This window comes from Papaver somniferum, chromosome 8 (assembly GCF_003573695.1).
Source record: "Papaver somniferum cultivar HN1 chromosome 8, ASM357369v1, whole genome shotgun sequence".
Taxonomy (NCBI): domain Eukaryota; kingdom Viridiplantae; phylum Streptophyta; class Magnoliopsida; order Ranunculales; family Papaveraceae; genus Papaver; species Papaver somniferum.
In genome coordinates, this window is record NC_039365.1 from 87,017,008 (window position 1) to 87,028,165 (window position 11,158).

At 34.7% G+C, this 11,158-nt stretch overlaps 1 long non-coding RNA gene across 1 annotated transcript; it reads left to right on the top strand.

The window, feature by feature from the left end:
* Positions 1-5,993: 5,993 nt before the first annotated feature.
* LOC113304179 lies at positions 5,994-7,125 on the top strand. Its single transcript, XR_003338061.1, has 3 exons — positions 5,994-6,139; positions 6,308-6,361; positions 7,025-7,125. It is a non-coding gene; the product is annotated as an uncharacterized LOC113304179 (long non-coding RNA).
* The last annotated feature ends 4,033 nt before the right edge of the window (positions 7,126-11,158 follow it).

The window sequence follows — 11,158 nt, forward strand, 5'->3', positions numbered from 1 at the left end:
ATTAACAAATCAATTTAGCGTGCACTCTAAATAATCTATACAACAACCATGAATGTATAAACATTCTTATTAGTAAAAACAAACGATAATCATGTGAAACTTCAAGGTAGATTTAAAACAAAACTCAAAACATGTCAAGAACTAGGAATTCATCTTCAATCAATAATAAAATTAGCTACTCATGCTAAGGAGTTCATACAAAGAATAAAGAAAAGATAAATGTTGGGTATGTAGAGGTGTAGAAGTGTATAAGTGTTGAAAAAGTGTGTATAGGAAAGTAGAGAACTTCTCTATTAATAAGCTTCACTTTGCTTGCAATCCTCCTAGGAATAGAATCCCTTTCCATTTATATCTCCAAGTTCTTGTCTTTGTAAAATTTCTCCTCTTGTCTTCCAAATTTAAGACCAAGTCAAATTCCACATCCAAGTCTTGACACCCATGAGAAAAGTCCACACAAAATTCTCCACAAATTGGTTCGCCGGAATAATCCTGGTACCACCGGAATCCGGCCATAAAGTTGCATGCCTATTACCTGAGAGTCTCACCTCCAGATCTCATCAATTTGTCTTTAATCATTCTTAATTCAACAACCACGACTTCAGTTTTTCTCAACTCTCTCTCAGTTTCGTGTTGCTGCGCAGCCATTGTTTTCTCAATTTCAGGTGGGATTTATGAACGAGAGGAAAATTCTCTCGCCTCTAGGTTAAAGAAGCAGGGTTGGATAATGACACCCTACTGCATAAGATAAGGGATACCCCAGTGGGTGCCCTATAACATGTGGTCACCCCTTAACATCAGATGGTTGTTTTTAATGCTCCTTTGAGAGAGTTTCCTCTTAACATTGACTCGGCTTCCAATATTTTTGGTGTATGAAATGACCTTTTTGTCCTTTCTCAATTTTGGATGATTTCTTCTTCTTTTCTTCCGCATGACCCCAAAGTAGCTATAAAACTCAAAACACACGTAAAATACATAATTTACAAGAAAATAGCAATGAAAGCATAAACAATAGATCGTAAATATGGTGTATTCTACACCTATCAGTGAACCCCACCTAAACCTGAATGCGGATCTCGATATGGATGTGGGGCTTAGATTATAGGAAGGTGGAGAATAGGGAGCCAACTAACATTTCCGTTCAATAATACTTTAAGAAAATCATATAACCAAATTAATACCAGGCCCTCAAAATTATTTACACCCCTTTTTAGTTGAAAATGAGAACATGAACCAAACATACATAAATATTATATTACATTTATGTTCCAACGGTTACAAGAAAAGAACAACGGCTAAATTATGTTTATGCCCCCATATTTATTTATCAAGAATATAAAGCATAGCATGGACAACTTAGCATAGATAAAAAGCAGCCAGGATGCATTCTAGGGAAAGCTAAATCCATGGTTGCGGTTTGCTCTAATTAAGATTAATCATTATGAGTGTTTTATTAATTAGTGTCTCATTAATCTCTGATAATTAATAATTAATTTAATTTTTATCATTAAATTTCATCTTAATTAATCTAATAAATATGTATTTTTACTAAATCGGAAACCGTAACAAATATATCCCACATTACCGACAAATTCATATCTGTAAATCAAAACTGCGAAATCTTTAGCACAGTATAAAATGAATCCCACATTCCATAAATCAACACAAAAATCTATAAAATAATTGAAAAAGCGGGGGTCTAACAACACCACCCAATATTTCGCTTAGCAATATGTATAGACAAACTCGAATATACTTTTAAGAGAATCAACAAAACTCAATCAATTAAAAGTATATCAACGAGTTTATATCTCTCTTCTTGATTTGATTTACTCAAGCAAGAACTGCGAGTTCTAATCAAATACAAGGAATAACTTGGATGGTACCAAAGACCAATATCCAAGGATCAACCAATATCAATCAACAACCAAAGGTTGGATTTCCAATTGATTGATTCAAGCGCACAACCTGTATTATTTCAATTATAAAGATAAACAATACAATGCGGAAAATGAAATAACACAGACACCAGAAATTTTGTTAACGAGGAAACCGCAAATGCATAAAAACCCCGGGACCTAGTCCAGATTGAACACACACTGTATTAAGCCGCTACAGACACTAGCCTACTCCAAGCTAACTTCAGACTGGACTGTAGTTGAACCCCAATCAATCTCCCACTGATCCAAGGTACAGTTATGCTCCTATGCCTCTGATCCCAGCAGGATACTGGACACTTGATTCCCTTAGCTGATCTCACCCACAACTAAGAGTTGCTACGACCCAAAATCGTAGGCTTTGAAAATAAAAAAATCTGTCTCACACAGACAAGTCTATCAAAGGATCAATCTGTCTCCCACAGATAAACCCTAAAGGTTTTATTCCGTCTTTTGATAATAATCAAGGTAAACAGGAACCAACTGATAATCCGGTCTTATATTCCCTAAGAACATCCTAGAGTTATCAATCACCTCACAACAATCTTAATCGTATGGTAACGAAACAAAATGTTGCGGAATCACAAACAATGAGACGAAGATGTTTGTGATTACTTTTTATATCTTGCCTATCGGAGATATCAATCTCAAGCCAATCAACCTGATTGTACTCGTACGATAGAAGATGCAAGATCAGATCACACAACTACGATAAAAGTAGTATCGGTATGGCTTCACAATCCCAATGAAGTCTATAAGTCGTTAACCTGGTTTTAGAAGAAGAAAACCAAAGGTTAAAGGAGAATCGACTCTACTATGCAAACTAGTATCATAATTAAGGTGTGGGGATTAGTTTTGCACAATACTATATCTCTCCTTTATATAGTCTTTCAAATCAGGGTTTTTCCTTGGTCACAAAGCAAACAATATCCACCGTTAGATGAAAACCTGATTTAGATTCAAGCTAATATTTCTTAACCGTTAGATCGAAAACTTAGCTTGCTACACACACTTGAAAATGCACACTTCTAGGTTTGTTAACCATACCCAAATGTGTGTACTTGTTGGTTCAATAATAGTTAACCAAAAGGTTATCCATATGAGCATTTTATACCAACCATGTTCTTCTTCACCATAACTAGTTCAAATGACTTCAAATGAACTAGTTAGAGAGTTGTTCAATTGCAAGGAAATCTTATGTACTACACAAGACACAATTGAAGCAAAGATGATTTCATTCACTTGAATCGGTTCATGAACTTTTATAGCCACGGTTTGAAAACTGCATTCCTTAGTGTTTTTAAGTTTAAGTTCAGAAATCATCTTCAGATATATAATCTTCTTAAGTTCGCAGACTAGGTTCGCGGACTTAAGCAACAGGGCAGAGTTTACAAACTCCAGCAGAAAATCTCGGCAAAAGACCTTCCGCCGGTTCGTGGACGCAGCTAGTTCGTCAACTCCAGCAGAATTTCTCGGGATGAGAAGTTCGGCAGGTCGCAGACTGAGTTCGCGGACTTGGCAAAGCCATTCTTCCGGTTTCTCTTGATCAACAAAGTTCAAAAACTTTGGTTCAAGGAATAGGACTTATACATAAATGTGTTTACACAACAATGCTTATGTCAATCATTGGTTATGTAATCTAAACTCTCATTTCAATCACTGATACATTCTTAGAGGACTTTATATAGTTGTTACACCATTTCTCGTCAAAGAAATTTTCAAAGTGATTGAAACATATCATGACTTTCGTCACTAGGTAAAGATAAACTTGATCGAAGCGAAAAGCTTACCAACACATATTTCGAGATATAGATAGGCGAGGTATACTCGGCTCGAAATACCAAGTGTGTATAATCCAAGTCTATATATATAGCATATGAATTCTTGTCTCAAAGAGTAAGAGATAGAGTAGATAGACTTTTGAGTGATAGATAAGTTCAAGTCGTCACATACCTTTTTTTCGAGAAGTTCCACCGGTTCCTTGAGTAGTTCTTCTGCTTGTACGATGAATCGCCATGAAGTCCTTGAGCTTAACTACACTTTCTATCCTAGTCTGAGACTTAGATATAATAGACTAGAAATCAAGACTTATAGTTTTGATCACTAACATTGAGAAACATGCTTGAGATAGCAACGCATGCGAGGTTGACCGAGCAATGCTCTAACAATAATTACCATATAAAGCTAAGGCCTGATAAATTTGATTTTCAAAGGAATACCTCTCTAAAAACAACACATATCTCTCTAAATAGCTGAACAGTCTTTCAACAATCCATTTAACACAATCAATTCCTTTTGTGAGTCCATTTCAAGCCATATATATGATGAAGATTATTTTATCGTGACTTCGAAGAGGATGATGTCAACTCAAAACGTCAGCAAAAGAAAATGAATTCGAGCGTTTCATTATCATGGGTGCATGGAGCATATGTTATATTAGGGTTTCTTCAATCTCTTAAATTAACATAAACATGAAAAACTTAGCCTAGGTAAAGGACGGTGAGGATTTTGTTTTAGAAAAGCTAAATCGATGGCTGCAGTGAAACCAACAACACTACTCATTAAAGTGTGCATTAATTCATCTTTCGCTTAACATTCCATCCACGACAGAGAGAACAAAGAAAAACTGGGAAATTTTCATATTTATCTTCCCGATTCTCTCTCGCTTCCTGATTGTTATATCTCAGTGAACATATTTGAAGATTGGTTTCTCAACGGTTGTAGAAACTAGACCCATACTTTTGTTTCTAAGATTAGAAAGTGAAGATGAAGAGTGTTCTACTGGGGTTTAATACAAGGAACAAGTCGAACTACGATTGGATGAGAGGGAACGGTCTTAATTTTACAGGAACTCAAGATGAATTACATATTTTCTCTGGGTAAGTTTTGTTATACAAACTCTTATATTTAAAGTTATCTTCAAAATTTTATTTTACTTAGGGTTTATGTAATTCAGATATGGTATTTTTTAAAAATTCTCTGGAGGAAAGAAATTAACTACCCTAGCAATGCTTTTCAGAGATTGAAGAAACCCTAATATAACATATGCTCCATGCACCCATGATAATGAAACGCCTGAATTCCTTTTTTTTTGCTGACGTTTTGAGTTGTCATCATTCTCTTCGAAGTCACGGTAAAATCATCTTCATCATATATATGGCTTGAAATCGACTCACGGAAGGAATTGATTGTGTTAAATGGATTGTTGAAAGATTGTTCAGCTATTTAGAGAGATATATGTTGTTTTTAGAGAGGTATTGCTTTGAAAATCAAAATTATCAGGCCTTAAGCTTTATATGGTAATTATTTTATAGATTTTTTTGTTGATTTATGGGATGTGGGATTCATTTTATGCTCTGCTAAAGATTTTGTAGTTTTAATTTACAGATATGAATTTGTCGGTAGTGTGGGATATATTTGTTACGGTTTCCAATTTGTTCATTGGATCCCAATGGTAGAAATCTAACCCGTGCCTCAAAATATGCTAAAATTTAAACAATGAGTAAAATTTCGTATGGTCATTTCGATGGAAAACGAAAGAAATCTCAATAGTTTAGACACGAAAGGTTGCTAGAGAACTTGATGTTAATATACTACACTATTAAGTTGATTGGTTTCTAGAAATGCTTTGATCCGCTTATTTTTTCCCTCTTGAATTTGCGAGTTTTACATCGAACTACAGTTTGAAAATTCTCATAGTGATGAGAAACAACAGCTTGAGGATCCTTAATTTTGATGCCAACACAAAGGAGCACAATTGATGTCTATCATGTACAATTTTGAACATGGTATGGTGATCTGTTCCCTATACCATTTTTTTTCTGTCTTTTAGTCAATGTGTATGGTTCTTTAGATGGATACTAAATTATGTATGAATTCGATAAAGTGGATTATGTTTCTTTCGGATGGAAATTTGAGAATGATGTAGACCGTTTTTCAATGTTCCTAGATGTCAAAGTAGATACAGTCAATTGTGTTCACCTGTTTCTGTTCTCTAAAATCATGTAATTATGTCCATATCAAGATTCTCAACTTTACAGAGAAATTAGCAAAGTCAACTTGCTTTTTGTGGTTATTGCCATCAACCGAGTAGTATAAACCACAACTTGATATGGGATGCGGTATGCGTTGAGACTCAAATGCTCAGAATATTGGAACAAAGTATCATGAAGTTGTTCTCTCTGCAGCTCGTGGCCGGAAGAAAGGTTATTCTCTTTAGCTCACTTTTTATTATTCTCACAGTTATAATATTAGCCATACTTAGTTTACCATGATATTTGCACGTATATTAACATTAACTTACCATTCAAACATTTGTACCCCAAGATATTATTGGTGTACTAAAAATCGTCACTAACATCTAATAACTTCAGCGTCCTGGTGGCTACCCGGATTTGTGACCTCACTATTGAAAACCTCAGGCACAGGTTCTTCTCTATCACTCTTATTTTGTTTGTGTATCAACCAAATCTGCACGTTCCTTCCATACAATGATTCCTGTGTTAGGATACCAATGATAATTACTCTTTGAGTTTCTTTTACAAATCAGGTCGGCAATAATACAGTTAGTGTAGAATCCAACCCAGAGTCGGCAGTGATTGCAAGAATGCAAGAATAAACTTGATTACGCCAAAATGAGCAATTCTTGGCTTAGGCAGGTAATTGGCGTAGGCATCAACAAAAACTACATGGCAGAAATTCTTGCAGTATCAGGTAGTTTGGAGTAAGTAGTTAGGTGGATTCTGATAGAATAAAGGTTCAATCAAATTCTGTGAGTAGTGTCCAAGCATTAGAAGTTCCTAAATTTCTTAGGTGGTATGAGCACACTTTATGAGAAGTTTAACTTTTCTACTGATATACTATGGCCAAGATAGGAGTTTACTTGTCTAGTGATAACCACAGGAAATACAATAGACGCGTTGGCTTAATTTTTTGTTACTCTATTTGGTCCAACACAGGGATATATCAAAGTGACAAGGATGATGATTTTTTGCATTATCTTTCTTATTTCTTTCTTGTGTATCTGGAGTTCGCTATGGTAAATGGTATTCTCACTTAGGTGGTTAACAGTTGATTTTTCAATGTTTCAGGGGTTGCCGATGTTTCTCTTTGTTGTACACGTTTCATGCAATTCATCAGGCTTATGATAGATTAGGATCATTTGTTTTGTCACGAAGACCACCAATGCTGGGAAAATTACGTCAAAATTGCATGTAATTGAGCTCGGTGCCCATCTAGGTATGCTAAAGAAAATCCCTAAGGTTAAATCCTTTTCCTCCTATTTTTTACATTTATTTTCTAATAAGCATTACACTGTTACATTTATAAACTTAAGTGGGGAATTCCAGACTTTTTTTGGTTGTACTTATCATTTTTTTAGAAATTCTAGAAATGTTTACTAATTTTTTCTATTAGTAATGGAGAACATCTTTGTTCAATGCACACTTAATCTCTCTTTCTTTGTTCAATGCGCAATTGATGTCTCTTTCAGTGAATTTTTGGCCTGAAAATTTTCCAGGGAACTCTTGACTAGGTCATCTGATGACTGACTTGACTTTTTTTTTAGTTGCAAAAATTTAGCAACGACTGAAAGATGTTGCTAAATTTAGAACCAGAATAATAAAACGGGTCCGGCTAAGATTATACGTTCTAAGTGTTTTTGGTTCTAAATTTCGCAACTGCTACACAGCCGTTGCGAATCCTCCATTTCGTAACTGCTCGAAGCTGTTGCGACAAGAATATAGAAACAGCTGACCGCTATTGCTAAACCTGTTCGCAACGGCCGAAACAGTTGCAAAGTCGAGCAAAAAAACAGTTAGCTGGACCGAAAACCATTGCGAATTTTTTTTTTGCGCAGCGGCTTAAGAGCTGTTGCAAAATAAATGCAACGCCACGTTTCACAACGGCTGCTTGCTGTTGCAAGTGCCTTTTGCAACAGCAGACAACCGTGCTAATTCCGAAAAATGGTGTAGTGAGTGATTGCTGTTTACTTCATTTTTATAAGAAATTATCAAGGTACCCTTCCCTCTCTTCGTAACCGTGGGTTAGAGATTTCGTCGTATAAGTGCTTATACCCGCCATCCAGATTAAATAGTACTGGTTGATATGCTTAAGTATAGTTTTATACACTTATAGTGAAATACGTAAGCTAGGCTTACATTCATTTTCCAGTTTTGATTTTCATATATGAATTTGTCGGCAGTCTGGGCAATATTTGTTTATGGATTCGAATTTGTTCATTTAGTCAGGTTTCATTTGCTTCAAAACCCATTTTCTTGAAGTTCTGTTGGATGGTATTTTGCTTTTAATTCTTTTCTCATGCGTAGAATTTATTCTCTTAATGTTTAATTGGTCCATGTTTCATATTACCGTTCAGGATTAAAATCTCATTCAACGAGAGGAATTGGGTTTACTTTTAAGTGGAATTCTCATTCGCTACATTCCATTTAAAATCCAATTCCTAGCACGACAGAGCAGGAAGAAAATGGGAAAAGATCACACATAGCTTGGATTATCAAGATGGTTATTATATTATCTTTTTATCCTATCCAGTCTTCTAGGGAAAGGGTTGATATATTTACTACTGATGGCAATATGGATTCTAAGAGAGTGTAACTTTTTAATCTTTAATTTTAGATTCAATAATGACTAATTTTAATTATCTGCAAACAAACGTTTTACCAGTTGAAACCACAAGGACACAGTTTTTACAGGTTATGGTGGATCACTTTATGACGGAACAAAGTCGAAGCATGTAATTGAATTACTGACTACAGTGTGCAATGTTAGGAAGATAAAAAAAAATAAAAAAAATAAACAGAAGCTGAATATGAAGGTGATTCAAGGTTTGCGTTGCCACTAACATATATGGCTAATTTATATAAATACTTAATGTGAATAGAAGCATGCATGTTCGGATAAAATTCTTGATAACACTGAACCACTAGGATAGTACTTTCGCAGTTCGTGGTTTGTATATATTGTTCTGAAATTATAAACACCAAGTTCACATTATAATTCAATAAATGACTGTTGCTTTGAGCTCACCAAGAAGCTTCAATATTTGATGGCCATCGCAAGTATTTGCCCGGGTGTGAGTCAGGTGAGCCATGAGTTCCATATTAATTATAAAGTGTTCGTCACAGCGCTAAATATGCATTTGAATAAACTGCACAGAAAAAATCATTTTTATTTAACTTCCCAGTATCATAGTGGGATTATCCCAAATCTTCAATTAACATAAATCATTCCGATTTATTGGCTTATGCTTTGTTTCTAAGTACGTAGTGCTTTAAATAACTCTTGGATCAAAACCAGGTGGTATCTTCCACTTTTGGTTTTATCTTATGTTTCTTATTATTTTTATCAATTTTTTTTTTCCTTTACAGGTAATCTAATGAGAAGAAACTATGTTTGGGTTTCTTCTTATTTCTAACATGTTTTCATTGCCTGTTTCGGATCTGAGGTATTCGATTTTGCATTGCCAAGCAACGTTCACTTTAAGAATATAAAGCTCATGTCAAATGATTTAGCATCTCTGGAACTGTAAATTTCTAGCATCTCTGGAGCTGTAAATTTCTAGCAGGTCCATATAATATTCTAAAAATAACTTCTACGGACATCGCTAAGGAAGCTACGGTGAAGTGTTTGCATTTTGAAGGAGATAGAAAAAATGTGATTAATGTAATAAATGGTAGTGTTGGGTCGATTAGATGGACAAATAACAGTATCATCTCTGATTGTAACGATATATTAAAACAATTTTAGGTATGGAAGTACACTTACGTACCTAGGGAGTCAAATGAAGTTGCAAATTGTTTAGCAAAAACTGCTGGAACAAGTAGAGTGTCGAAATTGTGGGTTTCAGTTTTTCCCATGTGGCTTAAAATTCTCATCAGAGAAGAACTAGATGTAATCGTTTGAATTTTATCTCAATAAAATCTCCTTTCCTATTCGATCATGAATGGCTTCTTCATACTTCCGTACATTAGCATTAGAAGCCTTTTCTTTTTTTAGTCGCGTCTATAATGAAAACAAAGGGATACATTTGAGTTGTGACTGATTCAATTGATAATACAATTTTTATTTATTTATGTAGGTCTATTTTGAGTGGATGCCTAAGAAGAAAAATAAAAGATTATGTAATCCAAGAATTGACGCCCGTGTCGTTACGGCACGGGTTAAGCCCTAGTGTTATAAAAAATATGCAAGGAGCGTATGATAAAAAATAAAATAAAAAATCCAGCTTAAACTAAGGGAAGTCTCTTTGTTAGAGCATAGCTCGGTTGAACCCACCAAGCGTTGGTATGTCAAGTTTGGTTGTCATCTTTTAGTGAACCAAAACTCATTTAAAGAGTCGTTTGATTATTTACTAGAATCAACTTCGTATAGGTTAGCTAGAAATTTACTAGGTTATGAGACATACAAGTATTACTCGAAGACTTGAAGAATGTGAAGAAGTAAGGAGCTACAACGACGACATCATCATTCCTCTTGAGGTTAGTAATATTTGACTTGAACTGTTTCATTTCCTAACGTATCTTTCAAGTCGTGATATATTGAAAACATAACTGCGAAGCTATAAATGATTATACTCTAGTTAGACGTAGTATTAAGGAATACAATACGAAGTATAACACTTATCTTTTGAACTTCGTATATAAGACATCGACATAATCGTATGAATTTTATTGTGATTATGTATGGGTATGGGTGAAGATTTCGTCCTAGGAAATAATGTTTTACATTCGTTTAAAGGAAGTAAATTCATAAACTTGTTTTGTTAATCAAAAGAGAAATCGCTAGGCTTATTGGTATTTGTTATTCATTGCAAATCTTTGGATTACCAATATGTGTGATTAGTATAATCGCTTATGACTTGTTTATATTCTTGGTAAAACTATTCATAAGGCATGACTTATATATCGGTATGACTTTTATTAGTGAAACCAATCTTAAGTAATCACCTGAGATGGTACGATCGATATTTGTAATTGGTGTAATCAATTCTAGTCATTGGGTAACCGATCCTAGTACTTGGTTGGGACTAATCACAATATGGTAATCGATCCTTGTAGTAGGTTAACAAGTTTTTAGTTATTGGTGTAACCAATCCTATAACTTGTGCAACCGATCACAAGTAAGTACCATATATAAGTGGTAACCGATCATGGTACTAAGTTAACATTGTTTTGGAAACTAATGTGACCGATCCTAGTAGCCAC